The 16872-nt window shown below is 41.9% G+C and overlaps 1 long non-coding RNA gene across 1 annotated transcript in view; it reads left to right on the forward strand.

Moving 5' to 3' along the window:
* The window catches only part of LOC134629522 (uncharacterized), an 81854-nt gene extending 65380 nt beyond the window's left edge, over positions 1–16474 (forward strand). Inside the window, exon 4 of the long non-coding RNA XR_010094065.1 lies at positions 15996–16474. This is a non-coding gene — a long non-coding RNA (uncharacterized LOC134629522). The remainder of the gene's footprint in view (positions 1–15995) is intronic.
* The last annotated feature ends 398 nt before the right edge of the window (positions 16475–16872 follow it).

Here is a 16872-nt window from a genome sequence, read left to right on the forward strand (position 1 = left end):
GATTTTCTTCTCATGTCCTTCTCATGTCCTCTACCATATATTCTGCTTTTATGCAGACTAACAATGATACAGACTCCGAATCCCCCCCGCTTTCCCATGATCAAATGTTACAACACTGACAACCAAGCATCTCCTCAGCAAACACACAACTTCCCCAAAGGTAGGCTGATATGATATGAGTGAATATGTGGATAGCTGTGATCTTTTTCTCTGTCAAACATCAGTGTTTTCTCCCAAGACAAGAGAATGGTGACAAGACAGAAAAAAACACACTCAAACAATAAACTGTGTCATTGAGGAGGTGATCGAGGAATAATAATTAATGATGGCCATGCAGCAGGACAAAGATGCTCTCCAAAGACCAGACTGCTTTCCCCCGAGGGACAGAATGGGGCTTCAATTAACTGACAGGCGGACGTATTAGAATTTCTATCATGGGCCTTGGCGAGCTAGTGAGATTCAGGACTACAATGCTTTGAAAACCAGTGTGGTTTCCCCATCAAACGCGTCCTCTAGGTCCTTTGATCTGCTGGGTGGTATGTGTCCTTGGAGATATGTGTCTACTTCCTCAAAGCTCTTTGTTGCCAGCACCTCATTTTCCTGTGCTGAGGTTTAGTGCAACAGCAACAGCAGGCTCTGCCGCATTCATTCTCAGACAACAGAAACGGCACATCCACATCATGACACACCAGGTGATTTTAAGCATGCATGATGCTGGACACACTGGTGTGTGTGTGTGTGTGCATAAACACACAGAATAAATGTAGTCGATGAAGTACAATCATCTGAAGACAGTTTGTACAGAAACTATTTCTATGAGTTTTGAAATTTACAACCAACTTGTCATTAATTAAACCATATCAAAACAATATCGAATCATTTTTGTTAATATTTGATAGCCAAAGTCATCCCTTTAGCTTTCTATACATATAATTCAGTGGAATCTCTTAATAGTGATGTATGTGGACATTTTTTCTCATTTGACACTCAGTTTATCATCTCCAGCCTACAGCCAGTCTTTTGAAGCTCGCTGTGGAGTAAACTGATATCAAGACTTCCTTTTTCAGTTTACTACTACTAATAATAATCATAATAATATTCTACTAAAATTGACTTGACTGTTTACCTGCATGCAATCAAAAAACATGTTTTTGCTATCCTGCAGATTCATATCCATATGCATATATGTGTTAATAGAGTTTATAGTGTTTGACAGCTGACAGTCTATAGAGAAAGAGTTTCACCAAGAAGCAAAAAGGGGAAAAAGAGAGAGGGATGGCACAAACAAAGATCCTAAAGTCAAGAGTTTAAAAGTGGATGCTACAAGTGTGTGGTGCACTTTAACTGTCAGAGATAGAGATCTGTTGGATATTGATGTTATCTTTCTATTTCACTGCCAAGACACATTCTCAAAAACTCTCAATAGAAGAATGGCAGCGAACATGGAGACGTGATCTCGGTTACGTCTGCGCTAATTGTTGCAAGGGTGACCTGTAGAAAAACAAGTCTAAAATTTTGACTCACTGGTGAGTTAAATTAAAGGAAATTCCCTCCCAACATGAACACGTGTCAGACTGAATGAATGAAGTGAAACAAAATAGGGTTAGTGGTAGCCAGATAATCAGACAGAACTGCTGCTTCCACACCTAAAGCAGGATGTGCTGAAACACACAAAGGTGCATTCACCAACATATGAAGTTTAGTTCAGTGTAACCCATAACTCTTGAGAAGTAGTTTCCAGCGTACGAACAGGTTAATAAAAGACATGACTGAGATACCTGTAGGATAAATGTTGCTTGTCCCACAGTAGTGACAGCTGTTTCAGGTTTGTACAGGTTGGTTTTTGTCTCTTTTGAATCCCTTAACTTTACAGAAGTCCAGCACTAATTGCAGTACCATGTAGGAGGATTGCTTTGATCCACAATCAGCCTAAATGTTTCACAAGGTTTTGCATTAAGTTTAACTAAACTCAACGTTGATCCCAAACCTGCTTTTCTAAGAGGCCAAAGTTATTATGGTGGAAGTTTTATCACAAAAATTCAACATCAAGGGATTTTTGTGCATGAGGCTTTGAATTCTTGAAATTATGTAACCCCGTTCTACTTCCTACTCTCCACTAAAATATCAAGCATGGCAAAAAAAACCCCAACTCGCTACAATCAATCTAAATGTTGGCTGTACCAAGATAGCTTTTGGGGTAAAAGCCAAGCAGCCCCCTTACTGCTGCCAGAAACCCCCCCCCACATGTTCACTGACGTCAGCAGCCACTCTCACCGGCCGACTCTCCCTTGAACCGCTCGGTCAGTTTCCTGTTAGGTCCCGACACAATATGCACGAATGCTCCATCTTGCAGCGCTGCTTCCCTGTGAAGTGGTGTTCAGGTTACATTCCTCTCAGCTAAAGCCCTCGGCCCTCCCCAGCCACAGCAGATCTGTAAACTGTTTACACTTCACTTCCCACACCTGGACCAGGGCCAAGGCAAATCTGGAACAAGGCCCACAAGAAAGAACCAACAGATAGGCCCTTAGACTTGAGCAGGAGAGGAAAGATTGTGTCTTGGGCTGGAGTGGAATATTGACTCACCACCAACACCGCCCTGTTCTCTTTTTCTCTCTCCTAGAGTACAAGAGGAAGTTTGATCTGGAAACAGATCCATGTGTTCAACAGTCTGCTGGCCCACAAAACTAAGACATGCTGTGCTCTCATCACATAAATATCTTATTAAGATTTCTGATAACTTTTCCGATCATACAGCAACGTCACATGGGACAGACTCCAGTGTTTCCTTGAGTTTTACTGATTGCGTGCTTCTCAACGCTCCGTGCAGATAGATTATATTTATGTATTTATGCACCACCCCTCATATGCCTCCCTTTTTGAAGTGATTAAAAGTCCCTTGAAATCACAGTGGCAAATCCACTACTGACGCACAGGTGCTCTGCTGTACATCACTGCATAAGTCCCAGAGAGGATATCATAGATAACTTGTCTTTAAGCCGTGCTACTTCTGCCATGTCATTTTTTGTGCACACTACAGCTCGTGTAAATGGAAGCCCAATCCCTGATACATTCTGTAAGTGTGATGTAAGACTGAGACAGAAAGAAATCTTCAGTTCCCCTGTGTTTGTGGGGAAAAATTAGGATGAGGAAAACATGCGATTGAAAGGATAAGTGAAAATCTGTTGAGTATGTATTATGACTTAAGAAAAAAACCCAAAAGAAATTTGTGATTTAACAAAGTGAGACACTGCTGACACACACTTAGTTATATATAACCACTTAATTATATATAACCCATATATAATTTTCCATCATATTCCCCCAACAATGAAACAACCCCATTTGAGCAAGCACTTGGCAACAATAGGAAGGAAAAACTCCCTTTTAACAGGAAGAGCAAATTGTGACTGGTTGGGCGTTGGGGGTGGGGGCAGCACAAAAGACATACTATGTAAGAGAGACAGAGATTAATAATAATTAAACTACATGAGACCGAGGAGTAGCTAAACACTTGACACACTAAGCAGGAAAGTGCATGAGGGACAGGTAAAGAGGCCATGCTGCTAACGAGTCAACTACTAATTAAGCTAAGTTAGCGAATCCCTAGACACAGTAAATGAATACTGTGAATATAATTAGCAGGTTATTCACCAAAGAGTGTGCTTTGGAGAAAAAACATATGAAAATTAAATTATGAAATAAGCCATTATCTAAGTTTTTATTTAAGTGGGCTACACTGTGCCATTTAAAAGGAACAGGAAGTGATACTATACTGCAGAGAGAGCCAACACCAAATTCATATATAATATATATGCACCGTTACGAAGGTGGATATTCATATTAAACATGGGTTTAATGTGAAGTGAACTTTAAGCTTCAAATAACATCAGCTTAAAGCTCAGGCTTCAGACTGCTCAGGTTTTCTACAGGAGCACTGGAGCCCCACCCACCTGCTGTTAAACTTTTTTGTGTAGGAGGGGCAGCCAATCAGAAGACAGTTGGATTAAAAGAAGGAAGAAGACCTAAATTGTCCTATTTCAGACCGAGGATGACAGCAAGTCCCATTATTTGTGAAATAAGGATTATTTTTGTGCAGTGACTCATGCAAAGCTCCTCTAGCAGAGTCTAATAAAAAAAGGAGTTGATTATTAATATAATATATGCTCTTTAAATACTATGTTATTGTGTTTACTATATTAAGGTATGTTATTAACAGAAAGTCTACAAAAGTGCACCATGTGAATAACAATTACTATGGGTGATGATTACATTTATTTCTGAAATAATGAGAGGGAGACATGAATTAAATACACCGGGGAATAGAGACCCACATTCTGTGTTATGCTGTGTAATAAAGTTTTCACTAGATGAAGAGCAAAAATGTAGCCTTTTACTCAGCAGTGAGGGGAGAAGATAAATCCAAATTTAGTGGACTGGCTGACAGTCCTGCTACAAAATACCGGCCACATTTACGGTACAAGACTGGCTTGGACTATTAATTGCCCCTTTGTCTGATTTGCTGTCGTCTATGTATGTGGCAGTGGTAAAGAAAAACATTTTTAATAGTTGGAGTTAGAGGAAGATGCGCAAGGGAGAGCAAAAGCTAAAGTAAACCCATAAAACCAAACTAGCATGTCCTGCAGTGACATGTATATTGAATACCAATCAGAGGCATGGGGCTTGCCAGCATTGGCGCTGCACTCATTTCCAATGCACACACTGTAGCTCAATCAGTAGAGCCCTGGCGGATAAAAAGGGATCGCTTGCCTGGCTCTCTGAATATTAGCTAATGCCACATTTGCAAGTCTTCAAGAGCAAAGGGTGAGTGGGTAGAGGGGGAATAAGAGGGAGATGGGAGAGATATGAAGAGATAGAGAAACAGAGGGATGTGAGAAAGGGAAGATAAAGACAGAAATAGCGTGAATGCAAGAGAAACATTTAAAAAAAAAACCTCTGCTCTGTTTGGGACTGTTGGAAAAAAAGATTATTTCTTGCAATAAATTGAATGGCTTTGTGGAGCACAAGTGATGGAAGTGACGCCTGGATGGGGATTATGCTCTTTTCATCATAAAGCCCCATCTGGTATACTAGCAAGACCACGTCTGTCCAGGCCTCTCGCCCTTTAAAGTGCCGGCTTGGGTTACACATCAATCCAGTCCTGTTGCAGCTGTGCTGGGAAAATAAGACAGAGCGATTCTACACATACATGGCAGAGCACATGCTAACACGCACACAAAGAAATGCTCATCAATTACAAAAGTGTGTGTACACATGCAAATAGACAGATGGAGGAACAGGGAGGCAGACAGAAAGAAAGATTTCACGCATGCAGACACACACACACACACACACATATATCCCCCTGCTCCCATGCCCCAGTGCACAAAGTCCCAACAGAAACAATGGCAAAAAACCAAAAAGGACATCTCTGTTTTTGAAGCATGCCTATTTCTAACTTGAAAGAGCCAACCATAATTAAAACCAATGGGCAGCAATGCGAGATAAATGAATAGCAGCGCATTCACCAGACCCCTCCTCATCTTTTAACTAAACCACTGGTCCGGTGTATGGCAGATGTTCCAGCTCCATTTGATGTGTGCGTGTGTATGCCCATGTGTTTGTGTGTACATTTCCACGAGTTTGTGTGTCTGCACTGACTGGCAGGACATTATCGTTTGTCATTTCCTTCTCCTCCGTCTTTGCAGATCCATCACGGCTGCGCTTACATACATAAACCTATCACGAGCTCAATTTTTCTTTTTTCTTTTTGTTTTATAAGAACCAGATTTCCCCTCTGCATGTGCAACACATACAGTCACATGACTCAGAACTAGTAAAATAAAATACCTTCTGTTACATTACCAGAAGCCATTTGGACTTGTATTACATCTAAAGAGCTGTGTCTAGGGATCTAATTAATATAATATTATTGAACTTTAAATCAAAGTTTGCATGTTTTTTGAGGAACCTGTGAGTTGAAATTATTAAATGTTTTATTCAATATATCTGAACAGCATTTAGACTTGTATTGCAGAGAGCTGAAAATGCAAAAGTGATTCACAGCCAATAAAGAAAATAGAGTTAAACTATATAAAACCACCAAATTATCCTTTTTTCCCCTTTACAACTTCTTTAAAGGAGACAAGATTTAACTGATGGGTCACATTTCTCCCGCAGATGTAAAATTATTCTTTTTAGACGAGATGTCTGCCTTTTAGCCACAAATGATATTAGATGTCACACATTACCTCGGAGGACGTGATTCACTTTCTAGCTACGTAAGACCTTTAATTCTCCTGTCTAAATTGGCTCCGGAGGATGGTTCTTCATCTTTAGACCGTGTCATCCTCAGATTGGACCTCATCAGCAGAAGAAAGGCCCACCATCATTATCTCGTGATCTGCCTATTTCTGCTCATTCCTACACCAATGAGGATATGAACAAAGAGGACAATACTACAAATGGATAAAGATAAATGGAAGTCAATTTCACTGGAATTAAAACAAGTGTTTGATTCATTTGGAAAGGAAGCGTTAAAGAGGAATTTAATTCGATTTGTTTGGCAGTTTGGTCTCGCCACTGACCATTCTGGATGAAGAAGTTAACGCAGCCTCTCTCTCTGTGCTTTAAAATAATGAACAATGGAGAAAGAGAAACAGAGGGAGATTGGGATGGGTGGGGGGAGCAATGTTATGACTCTATTGAAAATTGTGCTGTTAACAAATTGGTGGGCCTCAGCTGTTTTCCAAGACTTCAGCCTGCAGGTACATTTGTCTGCCTGTTTGCTTGTCTCTCGCTTCATTGTAGTGTTTCTTTCAATGCCGGACTTTCAGTTATATCTGGACAGCCCAAATGACAACGCTGCCGGCAAGAAAGAAGTAGTTGATGGACGAGAAGTGAATAAAAGGAGCCCGAATCGCCGCTCCAGCGCTCCCCCCCCCCACTTTCCCCTCCTCCTCTGTCAGCCGTTCTGGACAGCCCCGAGGAGATCAAACCTGTTTGTAATCCTGCTCTTCCTCTTCATGTCTGTGTGTTTACAACCTGACCACATTGCTACAGTACACTCCCTCACAGCTCTGTCTGTGCTCCACGTCTCTCTCTATTAAATCAGATGTAGGAAGGTGGGGAAGAAAAGGGATGCATTCATTGTCCTTGGCTGACAGATTTTCAGAAGGACGGTTGCACAGAGCTTGTTTTTCTGCACTGCACTGACAAGTGATAGGCAATTAATTTCCACAACCACTTCCCCCCATCTTCACTTGGTCATCAGAGAAATTTCCAGCCTGGGGTCTGAGTGAGCTGTGAAGTGTCTGCTGGATGGCTGTCGTCAGATGGTTGGTTCTACTTCTGGTTCACTCTTGGGAAGAATGCAGGCTGACTGGTAGGGAATGACGTTTCCTCTCAAGCAGTCTGAAGGCCTTGTTTCTCTTTTGTCCATGCTCGGGTTCTTTTCAAACACAGTAATTTGCGGAAGGGGACCCCAGCCACAGATCACAGGATCTGGATCTGTGGGGTTGGTGTGTAGGGGGAACAGCCTTTGGGGCGCAGTCCTGGAACTTCTTCAATGGAAACCGCATGGCTTTAAATGGGCAACCTCTGGGTGGTCCAATCAGCATCAAGATGACATTTACTGACACATATGTCTCTAGCAATCGACTTCAACCCTGTGAAACATTAGCTTTTTATTCCTCTTTTTTGAGATGTTTCAAAATGTGATTTAGTGGTGGACATTAGCAGTTAATTACATGATGCCATAAATGAATTGCAAGCAGGTTGCTTTGGGTTTCCCAAGGGCCTTTGTGGCTTCTTTGACAACTTAATCAAGCCAGCTTTTATGGTACTTGAGCTCTTCTGAAAAACAGAGTTTTAATAGCCAAAACAAAAATCGAATAAACACTAATAACATTTGAAATGAATCGATAAATCTTTTCAGACAATACAGAGTTGTTAACATCTCCCCAGGCCTCAAGGTCAGAAAGAAAACAGGACGGTGCAAAGCTCACCACATCTAACCCCAGTCACTAAAATGTTACTAATCTGCATCACAAGAACAGCAATCATCTCACTTCAGTGGCTTTCCGACCAAAAGCCCTCTCGGCCCGCAACAATCTGACATCATTGTCTGCAGACTCTCCAGAACTTTTGTGGTGTGTAATTCCAGAGCAATGGGAAAATCCCTTCTCTCCAACTCGGAAGTGAGCGTGAATAAGCAACATTTCACTGGGTCAGCTGGTTTCATGTGTAACTGACTATTTCTTCAGCAGAGACACACACTAAGATGCTTTAGAGCACAGAGGGAGGCTAATAGGAAATGTTAAGCTTGGATATTATAAAGCCTAAATGATATTGCATACTTATCTACAGGATTATTCTATTCTAAATGAAAGCATTAACAATGATACTGGGCAACTTTTGATAAAAATAACGATGACATTGTGAAGTTATTTTTCAAGCCGTCGCTGTGTTAATGCTCGAGTTTACAATCTGCAGTTGATCCCATTATCTCCATCTTAGTAACACGTTGTTTGGATTGCAGTTGGCTTGGGGTTGCATGAAGGTTAAACAAGTAAATAGTGTTTTCCCCATGCCTTTAGCAGTGCTGATTATCATCTTAAATGACATAATAGTACAGTAATCAGTTTGTAGTTTAGATCTTTGCCTGGATCCAGTTTCCCATTATGAGGCCGGGTCTGCTTCGGCCAAAATGCTTCAAAAGCTCATTCTAAATGGACAGACCAGGCCCCATAAAGAATACTATAAGGTGAAGGTTTGGCCACTCGGTTGGGCTGGATTAGAAATAGTGGCCTGGAGGAAAAAGTGATGTAACCTCTGTGTTTTACTTAAAGCCTGGCATTAATCTGAGTAGAGCCAACATTCTTAGCCTCTGACTTTGAATTCCCCTAAATGTGGTTCTGGTTACAAAAGATTTTATACTTTCTCCTCAAGAAAAGAGCTGAGTCAAAATTACTATGTAATAAAACCTACTATTTATCAAAAACAACGAAAAAAGAGAAACCGTTGTATCCACTGCTTTGTCCCACCATTGATGGCTGAAAAAGCCACACATGGAAAATTAACCAACAATTGTACCCACAGTTAGTTGGACCCACTTCATAATTTTCAAACAAGCAACTTGTGCAGTTTAAAACAATGAATAGGAAATACTTTGTCGTCCTCCCAGTTTTACATTATCAAGTGTTCTTTAGAAATGAGATGCCAGCACTTTCCCAGACATTTCCACACAACAAACCCAAAACTGTCCCGCTGCATCACGCTGTTGAGCCGTCATTTGTAAAACTGCTGAACTAAAGTGAACATTTTAAAGAGTCAACTATGCTGATATCCAGCCAGGAGCTAATAAAGGTGCTTTTTGCCATGCTGACAACTTTCATTTAATTCTCAAGTTTGAAGAGTCAAACACAGGCACTACTGGGGGTCAGTCTGTCAAATGGCGTCCCACAGAGACTCTGCGATAGAGGGACTGGAGCTGGGCGAGGGAGGGGTAATGAGAGGGCAGATAAGGTTTGGTTCTCAAATGAACTGCTAAAAAATAAATCCTAATTATTGCCATCTTACGGACAGGACAATATTCCAAAGAAAAGCAATATTATTTGTGAACGGCTCTAGTTTCTGCAGGTTTTTGAATAACAAGCTAAAGAGATGATGTCCGTAATGGCTACCTGCAGTGCTTGGAAAAAACCAGAGTGCGCCCCCACCAAGCCCTCCATCTTTCACAGAGCTACAAACAGCTTCAGCTTCTCCTTTGGTCTGCCAGCAAAAAAAGAAAGAGAAATGAAAAAAATGAAAGGAAAAATCCTCCCCGCAGTTTGAAATAAAAGGCCTGGATCAAACTAACACCGGGAGAGTTTTTCGTCCACTTTGCAACCTGCAGTTTCTGCATATTAGCCTCTTCTACTCTTGGTCCACATCCCGCAGTGAAATGAATACAAAATTGCATTAAAGTTAATGCTACATGACATTTCCCCCCTTCACAAAATTTGCCTTGCTTTTTGAAACGGTTCTTGTGGCTGTGGAAATTTTGTAAAAACCACCTGCAGGAGTGATTTGCCAATTTGCTAAAGTGCACCTAGAGCAATCCGATAGCTCCATCCAACAACCTGAAACATCATGTTAACCGTGCTAATGGCAATGTTGAACATGGCATACCGGCAGTAAAAATAAATAATGCATTAATACTTTGTATTAATGGCAGAAAAGAATCACGACTCTAAAAGCATCAGACATGATGGAGACCCCCTACCTGGCAGCCCCTGTATCCACGACCCCCACTGTTTGTGTATTTTCGAACCATGGCGGCCCATTGACTGCCTCCCCCGGATTGCCAATTTCCCGCTGGTGGTCCAAGGTTTCGCCTGTCCTTTCTCAGCATTGTGCAACTGGAATAGGTGCGTCCTCCCCTGTTCACGCTGCGGTTGTAGCTCCACGATCTGATTGGACAGCGCTCAGCGAGACTTCATCAGCAGAACATCCCTGTCGTCATGACAACTTGCCAATATCCCAACAGGGGTGTGTTTGTGGAAGGGTGGGGTGGCGGGGCACGGCTGCTCTCTTACCTCCGAACGCCTGGTACGCGACAGCGATTCATTTTACATCATCGTTACCTCACCGCCGCTCGCTTCCCCCTTCCCAGACCTAGCGGGTTAAGCTAATCTGTGTAGCATGCGATCTTGGAGAATGCATGGGCCACTGTGCTGCCACAGTCTGTCAGTCTACAACCAGCTGTCCCATCAGGGTTTCTCAGACCAATGTCTCGCACCACAGGATGCCAAATCAGCTTAAAACGATGAGTATAATCACTATTCTGTCACATGACATTGAGAAAATGGATGGCAAACCCAAAGTGAAGCTTCTAACTCTAACCAATGAAAAAGTTTGCTTTTCTTTTCAGTCTTAAGCCTGCTCCCCATATTATGATTTCCCATCCACACACAAAGGCAAAATTACAAAGGGAACTGAAGTTTAGACAGTTTTTTGGAAACCATGGAAACTTGACACAAACTTTTGAGAAAGACATTTTACTTTCTATTCTCAAATGGCCTTTATCCTTGTATCCCAATACTTGTCGCCCACATCATTCCCATGAAAATTTGAGGCCAACTTATGCCAGACTAAAAAGACTATTGTACCACTTCATCGTTCTGCTAACTCAGCATACAGTTAAGTTCAAAGAAAGTGAACCAATCTCAGAGAATCAGGCTGGAACAGAGCAAAAGACATCAACAAAAGACAGAAAGAAGAGAGAAAAGAGGGGGAAAGTGAGAGGAAAGTAAAAGCAAGGCATTATCTTGTTGTCAGCCATGCTACCAAGAGCACAAACAGATGAATGTTTGGCGGGTGAGACACCCGCTGTGCTGCTAGCCTGCTAGCCTGCGATTAGCACCAAGCAGACGAATGGTTCCCAGGGTTCTCTCCCAGTTACCTCCTGCCGAGCTGGAGACGATGACCTTGGCCGCTGCTGGAGTTCTCCTCCCCTGCTAGGAATGAATGGCGAGCCAGGACAGAGAGCCCTAGCCTCCGTTCGCCTTTGATTGCTAATCCCCCAAACATTGTACACCACCCAGCACCCTACCTGGCCTTCTAGCCAGAGGCTGCTTGGTGGTGGCCATTGAAAGCAGGTGATGAATGGGGCAGAGCTGCTGGAAGCCAGGCTCCCTGGGTAGCAGGGGAACTCTGTAGGCCCACAAATCTGCTTAAAACAGTCCAGTGTGGCTCTCATCTGTTTTTGTAGATTTCTTAAGATAAAAGGATGCCCCGGATCAGTCCTTGGTGTTTAAGTCTCGTTGAGTGGATAACATTTTGCCAACTTAGCCGTATGATAAAGTATCAGGGTGCTGATGAAATGTAAACACAACTATTCACAACCCTTGTAAGGGCGGAGATACCGGTCCGTGCATGCAACACATTTGCTGCCACAAACTCATTTAATAAAAAACAAACAAACAAACAAACAACAAAACCCTAAAAGCCAACAACTGGAAAAGAAAATAGCTCCTCTGCTAACCAGAGGAGCTAGCGTACGTTGATCAAGTGTGGTTTGGGAGATTACGGAAACCTCTTAAAGAGATAGTATCCTTTTTTTCCCCTACCACCGCCCAGCATGGGTTTGAGCCTGAATGTAAATCTATATCAGCATCTTAATGGCTCTCGGTCTTTTCATCAAGTCGCTAACAGAGCAATCTAAGCATTTTGGGACCAATTCCAGGATACAATCTATAGAAAATTTGAATGACATGCATAATAACGCAATAATTTTCCCATGGAAACTTTTCATAAATATTCCTTGGTACATAAGCTATGTATTGTATGGCATTCACCGTGACGAACAGAAGGCACCAATACAATAACACTTCTCCAATGCGGTAACACTCGATACTGCTAAATGCTAAATGTTGTTGCCCCAGTGACATGGAATCCCAAATACTGCTAAATGCATTTCAGCGGCAGCAGCACAAAAAAAGAGTAAAAAATAGAGCAATGCCACAAAGTGAAAAAATGAAAACACAAACCTTCTCAATGTAACGTCAGCAGCATGTTCACGAGAGACTGCTGGATGCCAGACTCTTAAGGGGACCGAAGCTGAATTCAATGCCTCTTGTCAGGGGAGCTTGATGTGATTATCGCCCCCTGCTAGGGCAGCGATAGTGAAGTTGTCTGGCGCTGGCAGGGACGCTCAAACAGCACTGCGGGATGCCCTCCTCGCTGTCCCACTCCAGGACCATCGCTCTGGACGCAACAGGGGGTGGGAAGCATGTGTACATGTGGATGTGTGCGTGCATGTGCGCATGTGTGAATGAACGTTGTGTTAATATTATTGTTCTGCAGGTTTTCACTCTTGTTACTGCTGCCGTTTAGTAGCAAACGGGACTTCTGAGATGGGCTCCCATCACTGAGCTAAAAACTGCTGTTCAAGGTCAAGGCGCTGCCAACTGCCCACTTCTGGGCTTTTTTCTTTTATATATATATGCCTCAGCACACAAACCAATTTTAAGATATTCCCCAGCGTGTGTACATATTTGTGTTTGCCAGAGAGTGAATAAAAATCATTGTTCAACCTGCCTAAGGATCATTCCCCTCCCCCTCTCTTCACCGAGGAGTCCGTCCCTCCCGGCTCATATCGACAGACACACTGCTGCTTATTGATCTATGAATTTGTACAATATGATAATAACAATACGTCTTTTTCCGTGGTGGTATTGTGATGTGTCTTAATTTTTTTCCTTGTCTGTTGCATTTGTCTTTATCAATTATTGTACCAAAGGAGTTGGATACAACATAGAATGCATCTGAACAGCAAACTGGGCCAAAAAACTCTACAAACAATGTGAGTTTTTGTTGCGCTACAACATATATGTTTGTTCAGTTCTAGGCTTGAAGGCATACATGAATTACAATAGACTTGATGAGCAGAAAATGTAAAAAAAAAAAAAAAAAAAGCATAAATAAAAGACAGGGAAAAGAAGGCCTCGGGATAATGAAAGTTTCTCCTAAGGATATGTTTATGCATGCAGAAAGGAACACGAGTACAACAGCAGGCATAAAAAGATGAAATCTTGCAGCACAAACATGCGACACAGCGACAAAGATGACAGGTTTGATGGGGTGATGCATATGTGATTTGACCACCCAGGCACAAGATCAAGACTGCACTGCCTTTTGGGTTATCAGGGCATTTCAGTAAATTTCCCCACATTGTACCACCCAGCCCCCCTTTGCTTTCTGTGCTGTCCCCCTGGAGGCAAAGGGGGTAAAATAAGACTTCAAAGCAACTCCAAAATAGTCCTGACACAAACTCATTTCCTCATGTTACATGAAGGGGGCTGGCAAACTCGCTAGACTGTTCTGACTCTGGTATGTCTCAGCCTCCTGCTCTGTGCTACCTCATAACAAGCAGCGGTGACGGAATGCCATTTTGACAGCGATTATGGATAGTCTGACATAGACTTAAAAGGAGCCAGATGGGGGGAGAATTTACAAGAGCCTATCTGTGGGTCATGCTGGGCTCAGATGAGATGAGGAAATGGGAGCTCATTTAAGGGGATGCTATTAGCAGCGAGGGACCACAAATGACTGCAACTTGGAACTTTATTAAGACAAAGCAGCAAAGTTTAGGACAGCCTGCACATTTAGGCTGTAAAAATTGTTATTCTTGACATTTTGACCACGAAGCTAAGGAAGATCAGAGGAGCTGTGTTTGTACTAAAAACATGGGTTAAAGGGTCAGTTCACCAAAAAAAAAGAGAAAAAAAATGGCTTACATCTACTGGTATCCAGCAGTGCAGGTATTTCATGCCTGCTTGTAAAACCTGTTTTGTCAAAGCTCCTGGTATGACACACAAAAAGTGTCCTTGTAAAGGGCTTCTTGGTATCACATTTAAACTCACTCAACGTTTAGGGTTAACCCAGCCAAGTAGTTGATTGTACTTACACAAATCAAAAAAGAACTCAATCAAGAACTCCCAATTGGGATGGGACACAAACTACGAGGCAAACAAACCTTTGGCGTGTGCCACCCTTCCAGCTTTAAATTGTTATATTTTCCAATATTGGTGCAGTTCGTGCATCGAGGGAGTGATGGCAAATGACACCCTTGACAGAATAGAATGCATTGGACCGTTAGATTACGTAACAACAGTAACTACAGTCATTTTTTTACCCTACATCTCTCTGTGGCGCAGTCAAAAAAATAAACATAGCTAAACATTTCAACAATTTTATCATGAGTAGAAGGCCAGCAACATGTGACAGAATGACAATATTTGAAACCCTAGGGTGAGAAAGGGGTTTAAACATAATTGTATTTCTTCACTATGTGAAGTTCATGTTTGCCGCATACTGAACTGAAGCATGATGAGCGCTGCAGTGAGCGTCAGGGATGGGATAAGATGCATTATTCACTTAAAATCTGAATGTATTTACTACATTCCATTCTGGTAATCCATTTAAAATTATTAAAAGAATAAAAGCAAGGATATATGACGACGTGTGGCTGTGAGTATGGACATGACCCAAAAAGCTGCGCAGATTTACACAGCCCTGAACTTAACTTGGCTGAAATTCAAGAATTTGACACACTTATTGCTAAGAAATTATAAACTGGCTTCAGATCTGAAGTATCATTTGGAAAGATACTACCCTCGCTGGAGCTCTTCCCATCAAAAAGACTTTTTCATTTTAAAGTTGCTGAATGTTTTTCCTCCTTTTCTCCCCAAGTCTGTGGTGTGATAGAACCGATAAATGTTATTCTATCAGACATGCGACATTTGATGGTTAGAAAAGCATCTGCAGGCTGCAAATGGTAGGAGATGGCATTATTTGGCCAATGGGTACCAAAAATATGACTGTTCATCGGTTGATGAATTTTATCCCGGGGGGGGGGGGGGGGGGGGCACTGAGGTAATAGTTAGAACTGGATTTTAATAAGGAGTTTTTCCATCAAAAGAAGCAATTTTCCCAAATAATAGAGCTACTTTCTACATTACACCGAATCATTACAGAGTCATCTGCATGATATATTTCAATCATAGAGAAAATGAGGTAAGATTATTAATCAAGATTAGGCGATATTAATATTAGATAAGTCCAGGATGTAATATAGCTCGTCTAATGAACCTGGGTAAATTCATAAGACCATAATTGGTGCAGGCATTAAGTCTCCTCTGGAAATTGATATTGTCACATTACCATCAGCGGCATCACCTCCAATTCTAGCTCCCAGACATAAACCCAGACCTATGCATTCTTCTTCTATTTGCCAAAATGAAATAAAGTTAATAAAAGTATGATTCATACAGTTCAACAACATAAAATAATGATTGATAAATAAATGCGTGTAGAAAAATGGATCGCAAATTTCAGGCGGGCGGAACAGAGAATCACTACATCACTCCGCACTAAATTTAGATTCTATGAAAGCTATTGACTTTTTTATTGCTTGAGGATACATTGATTTTTCTCTTTGATTGTGTTTTCCACAGACGCAGGAAGAGGAAAGGCAGCTTCAAACTGATGTGCGGATAGCACAGACATTTCCATGAAGAAAGGATCCAAAAACAGATACCTGGCAGGATGGAGCAACCAAGGACACGCGGTGAAAAGCTGCAGTGTTAGAGGAGTGACACAAACCTGTTGAGCGACTCTTCCTCCCTCCTGCTCGGCTGCTGGGAGGAGGACACTTGTTTCTCGCACGGAGGGATTTTGATCTTTTTGCATTGGTATCCACTTCCTCCATCTACAAAGGCCATGAAAGGGAATGAGTAATTCCTCTATCTGTGTGTACGTGAGTGTGTGACTGTGCGTGTGTGGATGCTTGACCTATTTCTGCTGCACTGACATGAGGCTGGCATTTCTGCCTCACAAGTACAAATGCAGACATGGGCGCAAGGTGGTTGTTGAAAGAGCTAATGTTTTAGCTCATGTGAAAGCATAAAATATGTGCGGAAGAGCATACATTTTTATCAACATCATTCATACTGTAACATTTCCTGGAAATATACATGCCCCGATAGGCTGGCTTCTTCCTGTCACGCACATGAAATGTGTGTTTGCAGCTGTAAGTGGTATGAATCTTTTGTTTTCTGCGGTGGTACTGAACACTTGGAACACTTCAACAAAACCCACACAAACAGTTAAAATACAATAAAGCTAACAAAACATAATCAACAGCCTGTCAGCAGTTGGGAACAAAGCTAAACAATCTCAGGTTCAAGTCATTATTGATTAAGAGCTTGTTTTCTTAACACCTTTACCGAGTTTCCTGAGTTGCTGTGTTTTTCCCTCCTGCCCTCGGGGGGGGGACGTAACAGAGCTCAAATTCTAAGGCTACGTCCACACGTACATGGGTATTTTTGTAAA

This window comes from Pelmatolapia mariae, linkage group LG6, assembly GCF_036321145.2.
Source record: "Pelmatolapia mariae isolate MD_Pm_ZW linkage group LG6, Pm_UMD_F_2, whole genome shotgun sequence".
NCBI lineage: Eukaryota > Metazoa > Chordata > Actinopteri > Cichliformes > Cichlidae > Pelmatolapia > Pelmatolapia mariae.